This window comes from Meriones unguiculatus, chromosome 4 (assembly GCF_030254825.1).
Source record: "Meriones unguiculatus strain TT.TT164.6M chromosome 4, Bangor_MerUng_6.1, whole genome shotgun sequence".
NCBI lineage: Eukaryota > Metazoa > Chordata > Mammalia > Rodentia > Muridae > Meriones > Meriones unguiculatus.
This window is the reverse complement of record NC_083352.1, coordinates 111,504,029-111,527,331: the sequence shown is the minus strand read 5'-3', so window position 1 is coordinate 111,527,331 and position 23,303 is coordinate 111,504,029. Positions and strand designations below refer to the sequence as shown.

The following is a 23,303-nucleotide window of genomic DNA, read 5'->3' as shown; positions in this document are numbered from 1 at the left end:
TCTCTTTTGACCTGAAACACTGCTTTCTGCCCTTTCTGTCCTCCACTCCCCCACCCCACCCCAGTCTGAGGGGAAAAGTACTGTCTCAAAAAGGACAACAGCAACAAGAACAAAACAAACAAACAAACAGGGACACAGACACGCATGGGGAAGTAAGTTAAAACCTGGGCCAGGCTCCCACATCTATCATCTGGCACCCAGGGAGGCTGGGAGGCAAGGAGGCTGGGAAGCCCTGGCCAGCCTGCACTACCATTAAAACCCTGTCTCAGGGGACAGGAGAGATGGCCTGGTGGTTAAGACCACTTGTTCTTGCAGGGGACCTGGGTTCGATTCTCGGCACCCACATAGCGGTTCGCAACCATCCCTAACTCCGGTTCCAGAGAATCCGGCGCCTTCTTCTGGCCTCTGCAGGCACTGCATGCACAGCACGAAGCCTGATGACCTGATGGAAGGAGAGAACTGACTCCTGAGAGTCACCGTCTGACCTCCAAAGGAACCAACACAGATACATGCATATGTACATCACACTAAACAAACAAACAGGAAAACGTCTGGCTGGGTCTGGCAACACTGGCCTCTCATTCTTTGAATGATCTGCACTATCTGGGAATCATCGCTCTAATCAAAACCAAGCTTAAATGTTTCCTACAAGTGAGGAGGAGGAAGACAATTCTGTTCTGGTGGACCACAAGGCGGGGGGGCCAGGTACCTCAGTGTCTTTGGGGACTTGCAGGCTGAGTCCTGGGGGACTGCAGCCCTTGCTCAAAGCCACTAGTCTGTGACCAGAGTTAGGGCCTGCAGCCAAACTCCTCAGCAGAGTCACCACAGCAGCTAGGTGGAGAAGGCAAGGTCCGCTCTGCACTGTGCTCAAGGACACTGGGGCCCTCACAGCCAAGTTCACAGTGGCAAGAAGAGCCTCGGAGGATCAGCCCAGCTCTTAATGTATCTACTCTGACCTTCTTGGGAGTTCTAAATTTAGCCAAACAAGTTCTTCCAGCCTCATTGATGACGCTGGCACATTGTTACAGGATCAAACCCTCTTCCTGGTGTGGAAGTAATAAAAGAACGGGGCTGTTTGCCGAAGCCAGCCTGCTGACCGCCATCTGACATGGCCCCTCGGCCCCTCCTGGTGATGAATGTGTGGTTATTGATTTCTTGGGGACAGCGATCAAAACATTTCCTGAAACAGAGTCTAAATATCATCTGTGAGTAAGCCAGAAACACAGCCCAGAGACCTGGGCACTGTGGCTCTTGCCCGTAATCCCAATACTTGGGGAGCTGAGGCAGGAGGATTGCCACAAGTTCCAGGCCAGCTGAGGCTACATTGCAAGCTTGAGGCCAACCTGGACTAAAGAGTGAAATAATGTCTCAAAACACTGAAATGAAAAGATAAGAAACCTTGGGACTCCCTGGGAATCAACGTTCTAACCAAAATCAAGCTTAAACTTTTCCTACAAGTTTAAGGAAGAAGATAATTCTGTTGACAAGGCGGGCAGGCAACTCAGGGTCCTTGAGGACTCGCAGGCTGGTTCTGGGGGACTGACCTATCTGCACTCCTTTCTCGAAGCCTCCTATGAAGCAGCAAAAGTCCCACGCAGTCTGGTCACCAGCACTGCAGAGTCCTCAGACACTGGACCCAGTAGAGAGCATGCGCTCACTACTCACAAACATGGCATCCGATTGTGTCCAGTCCTAAAGGATGAGCCAGGACTTCAGCCTCCCTTCCTCAGAAACGTGAACCTGGAGTCAGGGAAAGGCATTCCAGCTGACTTCATTCCTGAGAATAAGGTGCAGGGACTCACAGAAGGATGTGTGTGGAGGAGAGAGTGCTGTGTGACTGAGTTCCAGGGAGCTGTGAGCTACAAGCTTGATCAAACCCTCCCCATCTCCCCCCCAAAAAGCCACTGTTTCCTTTCTGTTGCTGGGACAAACACCCTGAGGAAAGATCACACCCGAGGTGGAGAGCAGAGACAGAACAAACCACAGATCCTTGCTCTGTTTGCGCTTGGGTAGGTTTGCTCCTCTTTTGTAGCTCAGGACCCTCTGCCTAGGGCACGGTGCCTCCCAGAATGGCTTGACCTCCATCAATGAACAGTCAAGCCAAACCCCTACAGACATGCCCGCCGGCCAACCTGATCCAGACAATTCACTGAGACTCTCTTCCCTGGTGACTCTAGATTGTGTCAAGGTGACAGTTAAAACGAACCAGCACATTGGACCCCTCAGTTACACGAGCCAACTAGTTCTTCAGGTGAACTTTTCTGGGTTTTCTGGGCCTAAATGTTTTCTCTATCCCAAAGAAATCTCTAGAGCTCTGTGGAATGAGCGAGGCCCTTCTTAGCCTGAATTTAGTTTTGCCTTTAGACGGTTTTAAAGTTTTATCTATTTTTATTTGTGTGCGTGTGCTTGCTTGCCTGTGCAGACCACACCATGTGAGTGGCAGGTGCCCACAGAGGCCAGAAGAGGGCATGAAATTCCATGAAACTGAAGTCACAGGTAGGAGTGGGCGGCCAGGTGGGTGCTGAAAACCAAACCTGGGACCTGTGCCAGAGCAGCCAATGCTTTTAACTGCCGAGCCATCTCTCTAGACCCTATTTTTTTTTTTTGGTTTGCTTTGTTTTCTCTATTGTGAGACAGGGCTTGAGCTCCTGATCCCCCTGTCTGGATTTCCCCAAGCGCTGGGCTGACAGGTGAGCACCGCTGCGGCCCACGCTAAGGAGAATCTTGTTTGCTTGAGATTCTGACTCATGGGATACAAGCAAACCTCAAGCTGAATCCAGGAGATGTTCTTGCGTGTCCCAAGTGACCTGACCCCCTCCCTCCCGATGGCACTTGAAGGAGAGACAGACAAAGAGGTTTAGGAACACGATGTCCTTGGTCAACCCTTTCCAGCCTCAGAACTGCTGTTCTCGCTGTCTCTGAGAATCCAGGACAGAGGGTGAAACTGAGCGCTACGGAGATCACAGGGCCGAGGGGGTGTGGGAGTGGGACGTGGGATGCCGGGAGAGAAGTGGGAGGCAGGGTCCAGGCGTTTCCACCCTTCCCTGGGCTCATGCAGCACAGCTGCGGTCCGTGGCGAAGTGAGTGTGAGGCATTGCGCTTGCCCCATTTTATTGGAGTGAGGCCTGGTGCTGGGACTAGGACGTGGGCCTCCTGGGCCCCAGCACGGCTCCTTTCACTACACACTACCCTACTCTCCTGACTGCCAGGCCTCCACCGAGCTACGTTTGTCCGTGTCTTACTCTTCCAACTGCTTCTCCCATCAGTGGCCCCTCCAGGTTTGACCGGTGAGAGGTCCCCGGAACTGACTGTGGAGGCGGGAAGGGTTCAGCCACAAACTTGACCCTTCTCCAGCCTCCTCGAGCCCCCAGGGAAGCGTGGGTGGGTCCCAGACAACCCAGGAGCAGCTGCTTTGGTCATCAGAGGCCCCAAAGAATGAACTTTCAGGAAAGAAAGAGAAACTAAATAGATTTGCAAATAAACTTCCCAGACCTGGGGCCATAGCTCAGTGCGTCACCAGCCCCACGAAAAGAAGAAAAGTAGATTTCCGCATGCAATTAATAATAATGACCGCTGGACACGCCAGTAAGACTGGGATGAGCATCAGGTACCAGGCTGTGCTAGAATCCCACCATGGCTCACAGCATGGCTCAGAGGGGATGTGCCAAGGCTCAGGGAGGTGCTAGGTCACACTAGAGCCAACCCTGGGCTTGAGCCTGGGCATTGGGCTTCTCAGGTAGGACTGTCCTGTCCTTGGGGGCATGCCGTCTCCAGCAATGAGACCCACCACCTTGTACTTCTCCGGCTTCTGTTGGGGGCACCACTGCTCACAGGGACTCCTCTCCTAAACGCATTACTGTTCGTTTTCCATGTTCCAGTGCCCCCACGGGCTCCCAGGGGGTTGGCAGCACCAGCTCCAGGTGGAGTCTTACCCTCACCCCTCCTGATCCCTGCCTTGTGATTTGAATACAGTTAATTCCCCTCCGAAACCCACCCGAGGTTATCACCCATGTCCCGAGGAGACTTCCGGCTTAGTGCGGAAGTGAGGGTGACAGAGTCAGGCCAGGTGTTCCCGTGTGACAGCCTGACCTCCCTGACCTCTGCAGCCCTGGCCTCCCAAGTGCACCCAATCCTTTCTGGCCGTGGACCTCACCCTCAGCACCTCTTCCAGAGCTGCTCTGGGCCCAGGTGTCAGCATTCTCTAGTGGCTGTCGTCTTCCTCTCCTGTGGCGATGCCCAGGGAGTGGACAAGAGGTCCCAGGGCAGTGACAGGCACCAAGGCTCCCCAGGCCTGGGGGTCTGCAGTGTCCACAGGGATCCCCTCCCTCTGACAGGGTCCCGTCAGGACGCAGATTAGATCAACACTAAGCTTGTGAGAGAGTGCTCAGCACCAGCTGTCCTCAGTGATTGCCTTCCCTCCAACAGATGTCACACAGGGCTGCTGCCTGGGGACTCCTTCTGGACCGCCCTCTGGGTGCCTAGGGAAGACTTCTCCCTCTCTCTTTCTTTCTCTCTCTTTCTCTCTCTCATTTTCAAGACAAGGTTTCTCTGTGTAATCCTGGCTGTCCTGGAACTCACTTTGTAGACCAGGCTGGCCTCGAACTCAGAGCAATCCACCTGTCTCTGTCTCCCCGAGTGCTGGGATTACAGGTATGTGTCACCACGCCCGGCAGGACACAGATTTGAAAGGATGCCAGTTCCTTCTGGATTTTTTTTTTTTTTTTAAGATTTATTTATTATGTATACAATGTGTGTTTGCATGTACACCTGCAGGCCAGAAGAGGGCACCTGATTTCATTTTTGATGGTTGTGAGCCACCATGTGGTTGCTGGGAATTGAACTCATGACCCCTGGAAGAACAGCCAGTGCTCTTAACCTCTAAGCCACCTCTCCAGCCCCCCTTCTGGATTCTTAAGACTTTGGTTTTGTTGGATTTTCTACATTTTACATATCTCATCTTATCTAGTAGCCTATATTGACCTCAAACTCTCCATACTTCCCCTCTTCTCCCTCCCTAATGCTGGGACCACAGGCCTGTGCTGTCACCCTTGAACATCTCAGAGTTGGCTGCACTCAGACCTGCTCGGCGAAGAGTCTAAGGAACAAGGTATCCGGAATGTTCTATGCATCCATCCCACTTCCCCTAAAAGGCTTTCACCAATGGTGCTTTCCTTGGGGGTCACAAAGTTTGCTCCCACCGGCCCCTCAAGGGAGGTTCCAGGACCTCCACTCCCTCCCAGAGGTACTTCCCGGCTCTGTGCACTATCCCAACACCCTGCTCAGACAACATGAGGGCAAGCTTAGCTCTGATGTCCAGAAGTCAGTACGGCCTGCCTGACATCCGGCTCTGAGAAACATCCTTTCCCTGGCAGCCAGGGCGGCAGAGTTTCCTGAGTCAGACAGACCCGGCGACAAACCTAGCCCGCCACTTTCTGGCTTCGTGACCACAGACAAAGCCCTTAACCTCTCTGCATTTCTTTTTCTCTTCTGTGAATGGGGGATGCTGACATTGCCTACCATGCTGACTGTCTGGGAGTGCCAGGATGGATGCCAGCCGCAGCAGATGGCAGGCACACCCTAGTGCCCTGGCCTTCTCCTTCAGATGGGCTTAGACTAGGGTGAGAGGGCGTGATCGGGACCTTTGCTTTCTCCGCCATGAAGTCCTCACACCTGCTGAAGGCACCCTCAGCTTGGGGCACCCCCTGTCAGTCCCTGGAGAGCTGTCTGCTTATCCACCCACAGGTGGTGTATCTCCTTCTCAGGGCACAGGTGGGGAGACTGAGGCTGGGCCTTTGCCCGATGCCTATAGTCAGCTCGCAGAGGCTTCTGGCCACACCACTCTGGACCTCAGTGTTGAGGAAAAGGTATTCCACATAGTGGGTAGCAACTCCCACCTCCAGCGCAGCCTTTCATGGAGTCGCCTCCCCCTGCCAACCCTTCCTCTGCCAGCCTTCTCCCTGTCAACCTTCCCCCTGTCCTGCCAGCCTCCCCCATGCTGTGTGTCTCCAGGCCCTTAGTGGCCAGGCTCTCTCTCAAAGGCTTCCCTGTTGTTGCTTCCTCTTTTTCTTCACGAAGAGGCTCTCCATACACATGCTGAGGCTTTACATAAACACACATGAACACTCACAGGAGTACAAACACACACACATTTGTTCACACACGTGCACAGGAACACATGCAAACAGGTAAATGCTCACAGGAGTGCAAATACACATGCTCACACCTAGATGAGCTCAAGAGCACACACGCACACGTGTGAACACTCAGACAAGTGCAGACACCCACTCACACACATATGTGCATGCACTTGAACACTCAGGAGTGTAAATGCACTCTTGCCTCATCAGACATCCACTGCCCAATTGGCCCCGGGCTCATGTTCCTTTCTCCTCACTCCCTGATTATGTTGGATGGCTACCATCACACACATGTGATTCTGAAGGATTCCGAACACACGTGTAACATGACTGCGGCAGACTACATACATGACAGCTTCTATATCAGGGAGTAGCGTGGACACCTGCTGGCTCTTCTGGGAACTCAGGCATCCACCTGCCTGGGGGGAGGTTTGCGAGAGGACCTCAGCCACTCTGACGTTGAGTGTCTGAGTGTCACCAGACGGTGAACCGAGCTGTCACCACCAGGTGTGACCCCTGACACCTCCCCAGCAGCCATGGATGGGCCCTGGAAGCCTGGACTCTGCTTTTCCTGGCTACACTGGTCCCCTCACAATTAGGTCAGGGAGCAATGTGCTCCTAGTTAAGTAGGGGACAACTTGTTAGGGAAAGGGCTAGGTCAGACACAAAAGAAACGGTGGGAGTGTTAACCAAGGCAGAACAGCCAACCAGCTGCACCCTGGGCCCAGAGGGTCTCCTCTACTAGCTGCCACCTTCCACAAAGGGCCAACTCCCCACTTGAGACACACGGCCACCATGAGGGCCATGAGGAGCAAGGGAAAGTTTGGGACAGAGCACTCCCTAAGCCTAAAGATGAAATTGACCACATTGGATGCAGGCTCGCTTGTTCATTGGTGGCATCTGAGATGTGTCAGACAGATTGCAGAGGAGAAAGGGAGAAAGCAGAAGGAAGGAAGGAAGGGAATAGATAGCTTTCTCACACGTCCACACGAGGTAGATGCGTAAACTCAGGGCCCAGCCCGAGTCCTCAGCAGGTGGTCAGCAAAGCACTGTGTCCAGCCAGACAGTGCGGCAGCAGATAGAGGGCCAGCTTCCACAGAGAACAGGCTTTGAAGTCGGACACTCTGCCCTGCAGCTGATGACTTTTGCATAGCTGCCAGCCAGCCCAGCTCCTGCTGTGGGTGGGGACACATCTAACTAGAGCATGGCAAAGGTGGCAGCAGGCAAGGGCAGGTCAGAAGGGGCAGCGGTGTTCAAGCAGGGTGCAGTGGCACAAGCCCATACACCATTTACTTTGGAGGCTGAGGCAGGAGGGTTGCAGGTTAGAAGAGGCCAGCCTGAGCTACAAAGTGAGACACTTGTCTATAAAGAACAGGGCGGCAGATGGACTTAGCCATAGAACACTCGCCTAGCGCAAGGCCCTGAGTCTACTCAGCACTGAGGAAAAAAAAAAAGGAGATTTCAATCTCTTTCTCCCTGCTGACCCATAGCTCAGGGTAGAGCAGAAGCATGTGTGCTCGGTGATGCTCAGAGCCCTGGTTCCATTCCCAGCCCTGCAAAACAAAAATCAAAGCAGGTGTGCTGTAAATTACCTTTCCCCTCCCTCTCTCCTAGGCTTGCTCAACAGAACAAAGCCAGCGGCCAGGCTGAGATAGCCTCAAGGTAACAAAAACAGCACCTGCAGCCAGCAGCCTACAGACAGCTGAACCATGTGACAGTTAATATTGTCTTCATGGACCTAAAAGGCACCGATGAGGCAAGCCTCTGGCATGCCTGTAAGTGGTCATGTTATAGGTCAGAAGGTCAGACGAGTCATCCTAAATGCAGGAAGTCCCGTTCCAGGACCTGGGCTGAATGGAACTGAGTATACACGCATCTCCCCTCCTCCCCCCCCCCCCTAACACCGGGCAGAGGCTCTAGCTCAGCAGCAGCCTGTGTGCAAACATGCTCAGAGCCCTGGTTCCATTCCCAGCCCCGCAAAACAAACATTAAACCAGGCTTGATGCAAGCACCACCCCACGTTATAGACTCACCGTTAGGACCAAGCATTCCCTTGGTCCCATGTTACCTTCATGGACATTAAATGGTTGGTGGTACATACCTGTCAACCCAGCACTCATGAGACTGAGGCGAGAGGATCGAGAGTTTGAGGCCAGCCTACGCTACCTATGGAGACCCTTTCTCAAAACAAAAACAGAACAACTAGTGAGGGCTGGGAAGATGGCTTCATCTGAGAAGAATTAGCACTAGCCTAAGTCTGATTGCCAGCACCTGTGTGAAAGTGAGGAACGGCAGACGCACTTGCAATCCCAGACCAGGGTGGGAAGATTCCTGAGGCTCACTGGCCTCATCAGTGAGCCCCACGCCAACAAGAGAAAGGAAGTTTTCTCTCCAAGGAAATCCTCCATCGTCACTCCACTGGGCAAGGCTCAGCTTCAGAGGACCAGTGACATATCTGCCTGTGGCCAGGAGAGGCCTCAGAGGCCTGTAAAAGGGCAAGGAAGCACCCTTGGCCATGCCTTCCTGACCTCTGCCCTCTCCCTGCATGATGTGGCCCGGGGCCCACTGGGGCCCACAAGCATGTACGTGGCTTAGAGGAACCAAAGAAACCAACAGCGTTGTACGGCCAGAAACTCACCCTCCCTCCGGGGGGGGGCGTGTCTTCATCACTATACTGTTGCTGTGAAGAGATGCCCTGACCGAGACAACTTATAAAGGACATCATTCAGTTGGGGGCTGACTTACAGTTTCAAGGGGTGAGCCCAGGATCACCATGGCAAGGAGCTTGGCCGCAGGCGGGCCTGCTGGCAGGCAGGCATGGTGCTGGAGCAGTAAGTCAGAGCCCAGCTCTGACCCACAGGTTGCAGAGAGAGAAGAGAGGCTGCACCTGGCGTGGGCTTTTGAAACCTCCACCCCCAGTGACACACGCCCTCCAGCAAGGCCACACCTCCTAATATCTCCTAAACAGTCCACCGGCTGGGAACCAAAGATTCAAACAGATGAGCCTCCAAATCACCTCAGGGTGTCAGTGCTGACTGGCCCGGGTTCCATGGCTCCCTGAGTATTTAGTGTAAGGGTGCCTGGAACAAAGACTCTGCGATCCCCAGCTCTGAGTGGAAACCACCAAGCCGTCTACTTGTGCTCCAGAGGCCTCAACTCAACACCTCTCCTGCCCACAGGACAGAACCCAAAAGCATCTTCCCACCTCCCCATGAGCAGAAAGGGCCGAGTGCCTGCTTGATGGCATGCCTCTTCTAAGCAGAGGTGGACACCGGCTGTGAGTTCCAGAGGGAGGATGGCTGGTACCCCTCAGCAGATAGCCTGCAGCTGCTTGGGGAGGTCACTGAGGGCTTCCTCATGGATCACGACCCTCACAGTGAGGCCTGTGGGGCTGCCAGCCTTAGTACTTGGCTGCTGAGGGTCTCCCCCAATGCCCTGTGAGGTTTCTCGCTTCCGTAGACACTGTCACCACGGTGTTTGCCGCCCTAGCGGCAGTTAATGTTTAAGGAGATGGTTCACTGGGGGCCTTCAGCTCGTGGACTCCCATGAGCCTACAATTCCCAAAGGCTCGGTTGGCTGAATTCATACCCAGCCATGTGGTTGGCTCCTGACCTACTTGCCAGCTGCCCCCAACAAAGTCTCTGGGAAATCCTCATCTCTTCAGAGGCCTCAGCCCGCCCACTGCTCTTCCTGCTGACATAGCAGCTATTTCCTAGCCCCAGAGCCCCAGAAATCACAACCCTGCCCATGCCCACCCCCACCAACATCTCAGAACAGGCCACTCCAGCCAGGACAGCTATTTTCCAAGACAGGGATCCAGGCATGCAGGAATGTAAATTCGTACCTCATCTGGTGGCTCAATCACTTATCTCTGTCAGGCCCTGTCTGGCCTCAGCATTCTCCTCCATATCAGAGCAATGGCCACATTCTTCCAGTGCCTTCTCCAGGCCCCAAGAAGTTCCTGCTGCTGACCTGGCAGAGAAAACTGCTTCAGAGCATCTAAGAGCAAACAAGCCACCTTTGTTTGTTTGTTTGTTTGTGTTTTGGTGTTTTGGTGACAGGGTCTCTCTACAAAGCCCTGGTTATCCTGGAACAAACTTACTAAGTAGACCAGGCTGGCCTCAGACTCCCAGAGAATCTGCCTCTGCCTCCCAAGTGCTGGGATTAAATGCGCCCAGCCACAAGTCATACTTTTTTTTTTTTTTAAGATTTATTTATTAGGTATATAGCCTGTATGTTGCATGCCAGAAGAGGACACCAGATCTCATTATAGATGGTTGTAAGCCACCATGTCATTGCTAGGATTTGAACTCAGGACCTCTGGAAAAACAGCCAGTGCCCTTAACCTCTGAGCCATTTCTCCAGCCCACAAGTCACACTTTTAATGAGTCACTTTGCAATGTGTAACCTCAACACTGAGGCTCCCCAGATGTTGCCAGATTTCATGAGTGCTGTGCTCTGCATGCCCTGCAGGCTAGGGCCCACTTGGTTTCTCTCTGTCTCTGTCTCTATCAGTCTCTCTCTCTCTCTTTCTCCCTTCCTTCCTTCCTTCCTTCCTTCCTTCCTCCCTCCCTCTTTCCCTCTTTCTTTCTTTCTTTCTTTCTTTCTTTCTTTCTTTCTTTCTTACTTAAGCTTATTTTATCCTGCTGCAACAATGATTTCTAGACAAGACAGAAAGCTGTTGCACTCACGAAATCTCACCAGTGTGGTGGTTGCTTGCATAATAACTATATTCGTCACTCTGCCAGTATGGACGGAAGAAATTCCTCGAGGTCTCGTCTCTAGATAAAGAGCTACAGACAACCAATGGCATCAAGAGTCCGGGGATAAGCACCCTTGGCAGGCTAGCCAACCCCAAGTGGTCAGCCTGAATCACATCTACATACAGGTAGCATTAAATGGACTCAGTGGGCTGTGTGTGTGAGTGCGTGCGTGCGCGCACAGCACACATATACGAGGATGCCCTTGGAGAGGGCATGGCATCCCCTGGAGCTGGAGGTACGGGCAGAGAGGAGCTGCCTAGCAGCATTCTGGGAAGCAACTCCTGAGTCTGCACAAGCTCTTAACAGTACCCCCATCCCTCCCCAGTGGGAGAGCAGCAGGACCGGCCCAGGGCAGTAGGGGGGCGGTGTCTGGAGGATGGTGCCAGCCAGGGAAGAGTGTGTCCCACACATGTCCAGCCTCCTGGGATGGGGTGGGAGGGTCTCCAACCCCAACAGCTTCCGAATCAGAAGGAAAAGGGTCTCCCAGCTGTAGCATTTGGCGGCTGTGTGACCTCGGGTAAAGGAGTTCACCTTGCAGTTCCTCAGAGACCATCATGGGCTCCTAAACTGCACAGAACAGTAGCAGGACCGGAGGGACCTGGGCCACAGCTGGGCGAGCAGCATGTGGAAAGGGGACCCCACCACCAGCAGGGATGGCAGGTGGTGAGTTGTGAGACTTGCTACAGGCCTGTGACTGGATTTGGAGATAGGTGTTTGTAGGTGTGTGATGAAGGGGAGGTGGTCGTGCACTGGAGTCAGTCTGAATCCAGTGACTGGTGTCCTCACGCAAGGGCAGGAGACCCAGAGAACGGCATGGGCTAGCATGCTCTAGGTTCAGTGTTTAGCATTCACACACACACACACACACACACACACACACAACCTTGAAGCAAAAAAAAAAAAAAAAGAAAAAGAAAAAGAAAAGACATGAAGGTAGAAAGAGAGGCCAGTTAGGAAGAGGAAGGATCAGAGTGAGAATAGAAAAAGACAAAGGAGGATAATGGAGTAACTATGATTAAGATGCATTATACACAGGTATGAAATGTCATAATAAAACCCATTATTATTGTGTGCAATTAATATGCTAATAGACGTGTATCCAAAGAAGTAACCATGGTTACTATCAATGCCTAATTTGCAGAGGACATGATGATGACACTCACAGTTGAAACTAAATTTGTATTCAGACTATCTGGTCACAAAAACCCCCAGGAGCCAGCTCTGTGTGCCAAGCTAGGAGCCCCTTTCTCAGCCAAGCCTCATGCTTACCTCCTGAAGATGAGGAAGCAGCAAGAGGCTAGAGTCACCGTGTGTCCAACATCATGGCATGCCGCTCTGTCTGACTCCAGGGCCTATGCCAGGTCACTCTGGGCAGCCTTGACGGTTGTGCTGGGAGTGGCCACCGGATTTAGGTAGGCACAGTGGCAGAATGCCCCCAAGTGTCAATGCCCCCACGTGCTCATTCACTCCAGGGCTGATGGGAAGGCGGGCTATCATGGTGGTCTACCTGAGTCCCTGAGCCCCACCGCCCGGATCCCCAAGGCCTGGCTTTTCTGTCATCCCTCCAGCTGAGCAGCAGCAGGGACAGAAGAGGCAGAGGCCAGGCCAGCCTCGCTGCTGGAAGATTCCCCACCGGGGTCTGGAGTGTTTTTCCACCAGGAAGCAGTGCAGTTCATCTGAGTTTTTTCACCCTTTGTCCCAAGATGCAAAAATGTTAGAAATGCACAAGGGCTCTGCCATGAAGGGACACAAGCTCACCCCGTGTCCACTTCCTGCAAGGAGCGGAGGGTCAGACGCTGCCTCTGGGGACTCGGTCTGGCTTCGGCATGTCACATTCTTTCCCTGCAGTGGAGATGGGATGAGGCCCAATTATACGCTTTGGCTTCCCTGCCTTTGAAAAGGAGTGGCCATGCCCTGTCAGTCACCTTAGAGGCCACAAGCGACCTGTCCACCTCCCTGGTTCTCTCTCTCTCTTTCTTTCTCTTTCTCTCTGAACCAGGCTGGTCTTAAATTCAAGATCTTTCTGCCTCTGTACCCCATATGCTGGGACTAAAGGTGTGTACCGCCACAGCCCTCCTTTATTCTCAACAAGAAGCCAGGAGCAGTAATGAGGCAGAGAGTGAGGCAGGAGAATTGCCAGGAGCTCCAGGGCAGCTGGGCTCCAGAGTGCCAGGCTAGCTGGACTCTGCAGTGACCGTGCGCCCATGAGACACTCAGCAGGTAAGAGTGAGGACAAGCCAGGGAACCTGAGTTTGACCTCCAGAGCCCACATAGCTGTCCTCTGACCCTTCACACGTCCACTCTGGCATTACCACACTTGCATATACTTATAATAAGAACAAGAAAATAAAATGTAATAGCAAGGCTGGGTGGCACAGGCCTTTGATCCCAACACTCAGGAGGCAGAGGCAGGTGGATCTTTGGGTTCAAGGCCAGCCTGGCTTACATAATGAGTCCCAGGATGGCTAGGGCTACACTGAGAAACCCTTTCTGGAAAAAAACAAAATAATAATAATAATAAAATCAGCAACAGCAAATTAAAAACAAGGCGAACAACATAGGAAATAATCCACCCAGCCCTGAGGCCCTGGCATATAAGCAGGTGCACTCCTCTTCACTCAGTGCCAGCATGCTGGAAGGATACTAGCAGCCATTAACACCCCTCATCAGTGTACCAACAGGGCACCACTCCTCGGTGTTCACCGGGACCAGAGCGACTTGCATTTTGCCTCATTTAATCTCACGCTCACCCTGAGCTCCACGCTACCAGCAGCTTGGTATCCAAGAACACTCAGCAGAGAGAGAGAGAGAGTCTTCAGCCAAGGCCACAGAGACACCCATTTCTTCCCACTCTGGTTCCTGCAGCCTGTAGGTCTCAGTGGCTCAGGCGTCCCCACAGGTGGGTGCAACGGAAGTTTGGGCTTCTTTAAAAATGAAGGTACATCATGCAAATCTTTTTTGTTTTAATCCCAGAGGTGGGATTTTTAGTTTGGACTTTAGTTTGTCCACTTCTGATAACTGCCTCCTGCAGGGCATGGTCTTTGCCAGCTGGTAACGGCCTGCCTCGTGCAGCACGGAGAGGGGCGTGGTCTAGGACTCAGAGCTATAAATACGAGAAAGCTATAAATAAGAGAAGAGGCATGTAGCGTGTGGCAGTTTGGATTGATGGCAGGGATGGATGGTGTGGCAGTTTACACAGACACTTCATGACGCCGTGGCTTGGAGGAGACTGCCTGCTGCGTTTGCTGTTGGTGGAGACTGGAACAGCTCCCTAAGAACCCGTTGACTCTAATCAGCCAGGAGAAGTTAAGGGGTCTACCGCCCTTCTCTCTCCTACATCGGGTTGGGAGGTTGGAAGGGAGAGGCTTTAAGGAGCCCCAAATTAAAAAAAAAAGAAAAAAAGATTAAAAATGAGTGCAACAGGTGGGACATTTCCTAGCACCTGTCTGATTTGCTCCTGTTCCATGTGTTACGTCTTTGGGGCTTCCTGACCTTCACGCACACACACACACACACACACACACATATACACACACAAACACACAAGCTGGGGCTTTGGGAGTGCAGGCACCAGAGTGTCAAGAGCTGAATTCAGCAACTCTGACCTCCAGCTTCTGGATCTTACTCTCCAGATATGAGGTGGCAGGGTGGCAGGGAAGTCAGAGGACACTGGGCCCTCGGAAAACCAACATAGCCACACAGCACCGGTTTCCTCTGTCCAGACCATGCAAAGCCACCAGCCAGGAAGCTGGGGTCTCCGTGGCCCTGCCTGCCTCACCCTACTGAAACGCCCAATGGCACCTCACTCACCAAGGGACTTGGGAAGGATTTTTCCTGCCAGCCTCCTGCCCTACCCCACAGGCCCCCTCTGCATGCCAAGCAGGACTGGCCATGTTTTCCTGGCTCCTTGTCTTGCACATCCAGGGCTCAGGTTACTGTAGGATTCACACAGCTGAGCAGAACACACAAAGCCATGGGCACCGGACTCTGGCACTGTTTGCAACCAGGAGAGATCTGAGCCAGCCCTACCCACTGCCATCACCATCACCACCACAGAGGATACACAGCCAATCTAGACTGAAAGGAGAAGGGAAGGCGCCATGAGTCAACCCCAGAAGCTGGCGTTCCTGAACGCTCTGCCTTCTGCCCCTTCCATGTCTACTCTGCTCCTTCCTCACTCTGGGCTGAGAGACTCTCACCACCGTTCCTTCAACAAGCATTAACAGAGGCACAGGGGGCCAACTCCCTCATATGAGGCTCCTGGCTAACAGCTTGGGTGCTAAAGTCTGGCGCCGCCGCTCTATGCTGCCAGGGTTCCCTCCTCTGCCAAGAATTCTCTAGCCCCTGAATAGAAGCCCTCAGCCTCACTGTCCTGGGTTCCGGCAGCCTGGGGAGCAGATGAAGTTAATATAGGCAGCCAGGCCTCCACCTAGGGTGACAGGGACCACGCATGCTCGACACAGTCCCTGATGGCACAGCGAAGCCATGGTTTCTTCCTAGCTTCCAGGAAACCACACAACCTGTGGGACCCCTCATTGCCAGTGGACAGCTTGATGGCTAGGCTGCAGGAGAAAAGCACATTGTGTGTGTGTGTGTGTGTGCGCGCGCGTGCGTGTGCGCCCGCCCTGAGGTGCTGGGATCTCTTGATGACCTTGACCTTTGTTTGTTTGTTGAGACAGGGTCTCTCTGTGTAGCCTTGGCTGTCTGAGAACTCACTCTGTAGATCAGGCTGGCTCTGAACTCAGAGATCCACCTGTGTGTGCCTCGCAAGTGCTGTGATCATAGCTGTGCACATCACGCCAGGCTCATGCGGTGCTGGGAAGGAACCCGGGGCTTCCTGCTCTACAGGCTGAGCCCGATCCCCAGCCAAACTCACACTTTCCCTGCTTTGAGCTACTAAACAGAACCAGGTAAGATTTGTCCCCAAATAAAAAACACAACATGTAATCAGGCTTCTGGAAGAGAACTGTTTCCTCGTTAGATATACTGAAACTCCCTGCTGGGGGCCAGCAAGATGGCTCAGTGGTTAAGAGCACTTGTTGCTCTTGCAGAGAACCTGGGTTCAGTTCCCAGCACCCACATGATGCCTTACAACCATTGCAACTCCAGTTCCAGGGGAATCTGATGCCCGCTTCTGACTTCCGCAGGCACACACGGTGCACATACGTGCAAGCAAAATACTCATGCACATAAAATAAAAACAAAACAAAAAAATCAAGAGAGAGCGAGCACGTGTGTCACTGCTGGGAGAGGTGACTCGGTGAGTCAACGCGCTTGCCACATCTTGGAAACCTGAATTCAATCCCTGGAACCCAGATGAAGTTGGAAGGACAGAACTGACTCCGCAAAGTTCTCCTCTGACTTCCACACAGACACCACGTCACACATAGACCCATACACACACACCACCCCATACAAATAATAAGAACAACAATAATGTTTTAAGAGAAAACAGAGATGGGCAGTAATCTGCTCAGAGATTCACAGCACTGTGACAGTCCGGGGACTCAGGGTGGGAGTACCCACATGTTCGTCTGAGGAATTAGCAATGCCAAGCTTCTAGGCACTATCCTGAATGGCGTCGACTTGGGATGGGGAAAATGAGGAGCTGGAACCACACCCAATCTGTCACTTACAAGCCATATGACTGCCACTATCTGTGTCACGGTTTCCGTGTGGCTCTGTGTCCATCTGCCCATCACAGAGAAAAAAAAAAATATGTCCTGTTCCCACAGTGTCCCTCAGGGCAGGAACAGCCTCCGTAGAGGCAGAGAAAAGCACACAAGGGTGATGCCGTCAGGCCCTAAGTCCCTCTTCCAACAGGTATCCATGCAGAATAGCTGTCAAGTTCCTGTCTCTCCGGGAGCAGCCACAACACAAAGACCCGGGACACGTGGTCAGCGGTATCAGAGGGGCCTCGGGGACAGCACACTGGCAGTCACAGCCACTGCGGAATCCGAGCCCGTACTCTGCCTGCCTTGGGCTTATCTGGAATAAGGTGGTATTGTTAGTTGGTTTTGCTGGAAATGGAACCCCAAGCATCCTGCATTGGAGGCAAATGCCTAAGACCGGGATGGTGCGAGATGGCATCTGTGCAAGGCCCTGGAAGGCCCAAGAGAGGGGCAACCTGAGGGGATCCATGATGTGACCGTCCCAGAGCAGAGCTGTCGCTGGCCTGGGAGTGGCAGGCATGGAGAAGGTAGGTTGACCTGGGGTAAGAGGTTTGGGTCCTGCAAGAAGGAGGAGTGTGGCCTTGCTAGTAAGAGCCAGACAGCCTGCTGCACAGAGGGAAGAGACTGTCCGATGGCCAGTGGAGAACACAGAACAAGCAAGCAGAACTGATGTTGTTGGGGGCAACTATGATGGCTGAGCGAAGGCTGGCTGCCTGGGCAGGGAGGGACGGTGGATGTGCTCAGAAGCCACGGACTTCTAGAGCCCTGCTGGAAAAGGAAAAGAAGTTCCTTTTCTCACTGCGAAGTAGAAGCTGCTGGGCTTTGCACAAGCGTAGCCCAGAGAGTTTGGGGCCTGGTTAGAAAGTGTTGGTCAAAGTGTTTGACCCCTGTAAACCTAGCTTGGGAGGCAGACAAGTGGCACTGTGCATGTGCGTGCATCTGTGTGTGTGTGTGTGTGTGTGTGTGTGTGTATGTGTGATGAAGGGTGCTCTCATGTACCCAAAAGTGGATGTGCGGCCATCACAGGACCACTGGTGGAGGTCAGTTCTCTTCCTTTGCCTTGTGGGACTTGGCAGTGAGCCCCTTTACCCACCGAGCCATCTCGCCAGGCCGGAATGTTCAAATCTTGATGTGAAAACCATCCAGGAGGCACGGCCAAGTGAAAGGAAGAGGTGTGGAGTAACAGGGGTGGACCGATGTCTGGGTGTGCTCATGCGTGCAGTCGAGCATTCGGTGCTGGGACTCTGGAATCCAGAGCCCACACAGGCTAGGCAAGTGCTCTGCCCCAGTACAACCTACTGTCGCAGAGTTCCTTCCAAAAGAAAGGAGGGAGAGAAGGAGAAAGGAGGAAGAGGGGGAGGATGGGCGGGCGTGCATGCAGAGACCGAGGTCTGAAACAGAGACACCTGACTTCACAGGAGTCCTGAGATTAAAAGTCAGGGCTGAGGTGGAGAGTCACACAGACGCCTGGGATGTCCCCTTGCCTAGACAGTCACACACACACCCTCTTGCACACTTCCTACCACACCATACAATAAAACACACACACACTCCTTGTCCTTTTTAAGTCGAACAGGGCCTGGCCCCCTTCCTCAAAGGCAGCCACACAGTTCCGTTATCGCCTCCACCTGGGCCTCCTCCTTGGCCGGGAAGGAGGAGAGGCGGGACTTGGGCAGGAGAAAGATTTTCCTTGCGCTAGCCGCTCCAAGGCGTCTGGAAAGGGCCCACCTGGCTCCCAGGACTTCTAAAAATAGAGCGCTGTCTTAACTCGTCCTCTATAGGGCTGGCTTAGCTGTTCCTTTGAATTGTTCCAAGACATTGTTTCTATTAGCACCGTCATTCTCTGCACAGGAAAATAGAGGCTGGCAGGATCAAGGTCTGAAACGGGATGGAATTAACCAGAAGCTGCCGCCGATGGGACCTACGGATGAAATGCTCCTTGGATACAGAGACCGAAGGACCGAAGATGCAGGAGCCACGGGCCCAGGAGCCTGGATGCAAGGAGCGAGGGTGCAGTGAACCACGCTGGCAGCCCTGGCTGAGCAGGGGCCTGGCTGTCCCTCCTGGGTTAGTTTTCCCTGCTCTCCGCCCAGGGCTGGCCCCAGAGAGGTCAGGTCTGCTCGCCGGCCCTTCCGTGAAAGAAGGGAACGGGTGGCTTGGATCTGAAACTCAGAGAAGGAGGAGGCCTGTCCATTTCAAGATCCCTGAGCCCCTGGACAGCGGTGTGCACCAACCAGCTCCGGGGCTCTGTGTTTATACAAACCCACAAACGTGTGCGCGTGCACACACAGCAACGTGCGGCTGGGAAGACTCTACATCATACACACACACACACACACACACACACACACGTTAGTAATAAAAATAAAATTCAGAGGGGCTGGAGAGACGCTCCGTGGTTAAGAACACCAGCTGCTCTTGCAGAGGACCGGGCTCCAGTTCCCAGAACCCACAACGTGGCTCACATCCATCTGTAACTCCAGTTTCAGGGACTCAAGCCCTGAATGCCTCATTTCTGGACTCAAGACCAGAAATGCCTCTTCTGGTCTCCTTGAGCACTGCAAACATGCCGGCATACACGCGTGCAGGCAGGCAAAGCATGCGGAGACTCACAATACAAAGAAATGCTTATTGCGTAGCAGGGCGTGGTGGAGCACACCTTTAATCCCAGCACTCAGGAGGCAGAGGCAGGCGGATCTCTGTGAGTTCGAGGCCAGCCTGGTCAAACGCATCGAGTTCCAGGACAGCTGAGGCTGGAACACAGAGAAGCTCTGTCTCCAAAAATAAATTGTTTGATAAAAGAATAATACACAAAATTTCCATAGCCCGGCGTGGTGGCATGTTTTCCTGTCTGGCCCTCAGGAGGCAGAGACAGGAGCATCACATACTATTCTTCTGAAGGTGTCAAACAATCGGTTCATTTGCATGGAATGTTTTTTGGCAAGTTTTATCCCGACTCCTGCACCTGATAGTGGGTGGAGGAGGGTGGCCCTTTCGGGAACACTGGTGGGCGGACTCTTTACCTCAGGGATGAGCTAGCGGCGAGTGGGAATTCACTGGGTCACCGAGAAGTAGGCAGCCCCGTTCCTGTGCAACTGACGTGGAGAAGGCAGAGGCAGAACCTGATTTTTTGAGGGGAGCCATTAATGCCGGCCACTATCTCAAACCCAGCAATAGGCAGAGCAACAAAGCAAGCCCTGGGCTGGGCCTCTTGGCATCTTCCCACCAAAGCCAGCTTCAAATCTCCGGGATGAAAGTGCTGAGCACGGAGTTGGGAAGGGCTGTGCAGTGACCTGCCACCCTTCAGCATTCCTGCCACTCAGATGTGACAGGACATAGAGGAAATGGCACAGTGAGTCGTGAAGGGGCCAGGACCTGGCTCCATGGTCGGCCACACACCTAGCACGACTGAAGCCCTGGGTTTGTTCCTAACACAAAGAAAATGGTTTCAAAAACGGGGGCTGGGGAGCCAAAGAGACGGTGGCACTGGCTGCTCCTCCAGAGGAAGTGGGTTCAATTCCCAGCAACTGCTGGAGGCGTCTGTAACTCCAGTTCCAGGGGACCCAGTGCCCTCTTCTGGCCTCTAAGGACACCAAGCGTGCATGTGGTATATATACTACAGGCAAAACACTTACATACGTAAAATGAAAAAGAAAGAAGGAAAACGGGGGCTGAGGATGTAACTCAGTCGGCAGAGTTGGTCAACACGCACAAAGCCATGGGTCACTCCCCTGCACTGCACGTGCCTGCATCCCAGCAGTCAGCAGCCAGAAGCCGAGGGGTTCTGAGTCTGAGGCCATTCTAGACTACCTCAAAACACCAGGAGCTGCTGAGGCAGCCCGGCATCGGAGCACTTGCCAACCACGGGCAAGGCCCTGGGTCAGCCCCCAGCATCACAAGTGAAAAGGGAAAGCGATGAACTCTGGGTACTCCTTACCTAGTTTAAACAGAACTTACTGTGACTTTGCATACGTCTGGTGTTAGCAATTCGCCTAGTTCCTAAGCCTGGCACAGTGGGCTTTCTCAGTGACGCTCCGGTCTCGGGGATCCACATGTAGCAGAGGCCCGGAGACCAGCACCTATGGCTGAAATCTGGGCAGGAGCCCAGGCAGCAAGGCCCACCATGTCAACCCGCTGTTGAGCTCTGGGGGCCCAGGCCAGCCATGCTGCTGATGGGCCAAGCAGCCGCCTGCTCACACCCACCTGCGTTCCTGGAACCCCGTCCCCAACGCCATGGAGTTCTTCCTCCAACCTACACATCCTCACTCACAGACATCTCCGGACTGGAAGTGCTCTACAGGCCCCGCCCCCACCTACACACACACACACACACACACACACACACACACGCAGGCAGGCATGCACAGGCACGCACCTCTCCCTGACCCACGGTGTCCGCCTCCCTGGGAATGCTCCTGCCTGGAATCCCAGAAACAGACTACAGAGCGTAAAAAGATTTCCTCAAATAAACCCTTTACCCTGCAGATGAGGAAACCGAGGCTCAGAGAAGCCACTTGTTCAAGTCACAAAGAAAAACAAAAACAAAAACAAAACACGTTCCCTAGGACTGAGGGGGTTTCTGGGACCAAAGCTCAAGTCTCCATTCACCCTCAGTGCAGGGGCGTAGGTCCAGCGCGGGGCTGCTGCCCAGTGGAACATTCCAGAGGAAGCAAAACCGGCCACATCTGGGTGTTGAGACCTTCACCTCTGGCTGGGAGCCCGGCCCTGGGGGCTTCCCACCTGCTGCCCTGCTGCCTGCCGGGACTTTCTAGCGCTGGAATGTCCTGAGCCTCCTTCCTAGCGCCCCAGCTAAGTGTCTGCAACCACCGCCAGCCCACTGCCAGCCGCCGCTGCAGGCACGGATATGCAAATAGCCGGCCGCGGTATTAATATGAGATTCCCCCCAGGGGAGGCGTGTGGAAAGTGCTGGTGTGTTTCACAATTCTGTTTTGTCCAGAGGAGCCGCGCGGGGGCCCCGGAATGATTTAAAACAGATTGTTGAAAAAGGCAAAATAAAATTGGAACAAAACCTAGTCAAGGCATGCGCCACGCTCCCCGCCCCCGCTCTCTCCCACCCCGACCGCAAACCCTCTTTCTCTCAAGTCCCCAGGGACCAGGCGGGGCAGTGGCAGTGGGTACTGGCCCAGCTAGGGCAACCATCACCTTCCTGACCGCCGAGGGTGGCTTGCAGAACCGAGGCTGACTTGCCCCCGCTGCGCCTTCCTAAAGCAATGGAAACCCAGCCTCGTCTGTTCAACGACGCTTCCTCCCCTCACCCCGCGCCTGGAATAAGCGCTCGGTCAGGAAGATCCCGTTCTTGTCAACGGCACTGAGGGGCTGTGTGACCTCAGACGAGTTGCTCCACCTTTCTGAGCTTTTGTACACGGGGAGTGGAAAAGAGTCATACCCTCTACCAGGAAGGGGGAACCCCGGGGATTCCCTAAGTAGTCCCTGTACCAAGCCACTTGGTGCACGAGCCCCTTAAAGATCTTCCGGATAACCACTCTGTTGAAAGACGGACAGGGGCGCACGGAGGCCCAGAGAGGGAAAAGAATGTGCCCAAGGCTACACAGCAGTGTTCTCTTTGCTCCGACCCAGACTCCTAGGTGAGTGAGCGGAAGCGGCCCCTCCTCTCGCCACCTGCGCGCGCCGGCCTCCTGGGGACAGCCAACGACTCCTACCTTGGAGCGGGTCTGGACCTCCCGGCCCGCGCTCCACCGCCCTGCGCCGGCTGGCTGTCACTGTCCGCGAGCGGGTGAAGCTCCCCGAAGCCCGCTCGTCCCCGCGGGTGCTGGTTCTGGGAATGCACTCCGTGGTCCCCGTATCCGGCTGTCCCCCGGCTCTGGCCGCTGCGATAGAGCTTATCTGGCGGCTGTCAGGGTGCAGCGGCCGGCCGAGGGACAGGGGTTCCCGGAAGCCTCCAGCCCCGGCCCTGCGCCCCCGGATGCCGCGCTGGCCCTGTGGTGTCACGGCGCTGAGCGGACACTCCCCTGCCGTAGCTGCGGGAGGCCACCTCCTACTCCCATCTCGGCTGATTCCAAGTCCGTGCAAGGCTCCTGGACCCCAAGATTCGGATTAATCACCCGGGATCCGATGCCAGCCTGGCCTGGGAGAGAGAGGAGGGGACGCCTGAAAGTTTCTGTTTACTGCGCTGCGCGGGGCTGCAGCTAATCACTCACAGGCAGGGTCGGGCTCACACACACACACACACACACACACACACACACACACACACGCACGCACACACACATGCACACACACACAAACTTCTGCTTTTTTCCTCCTTCCAGGCCCTAGCCCCTTTCCTCCTTGCTAGGGTCTGATCAGTGCTGACACGGTTTCCCAGCAGGGGGTCCTCTTCTGCACCTCCTGCTCTGCAATGTGGGGATCCAGAGGGAGGGTCCCACCTTCTGCAGATCCATTTGGTTTTTTGTCTTGTCAGTTGACTTTTGCGTTCATTCATTCACTCACTCATTTGTGGGGAGAGTGCACATGCCAGGACACACTTGGGGGCGTCAACTCTTTCTTTCTACTTTGTGGGTTCCAAGACCCTGATGTCAGGCTTGGTAACAAACAATTCGATTTTTTTTAATGCTTTTTATTTTATTTTATTGAGACAAGGTCTCCTATAGCCCAGGCTGGCTCACTGTATAGCTGAGGATGACAGGCTCAAGCCAACCATCATGCCCAGCTTCGCAGGAACTTTGAACAGCGGGAATGAGCATCCCCAA

General features: G+C 53.9%; 1 protein-coding gene across 3 annotated transcripts in view; it reads right to left on the bottom strand.

The window, feature by feature from the left end:
- The window catches only part of Ripor3 (RIPOR family member 3), a 64,773-nt gene extending 42,057 nt beyond the window's left edge, over nucleotides 1-22,716 (bottom strand). The window contains exon 1 of one of the 3 annotated variants that reach the window (XM_060382795.1): nucleotides 22,254-22,716. The gene's annotated coding sequence lies outside the window, so the exon portion shown is untranslated. Of the gene's footprint in view, nucleotides 1-12,169; nucleotides 12,489-22,253 lie in introns of those variants that run through there. The other 2 variants (XM_021637610.2, XM_060382796.1) reach the window with 2 other exon arrangements.
- Nucleotides 22,717-23,303: the final 587 nt, after the last annotated feature.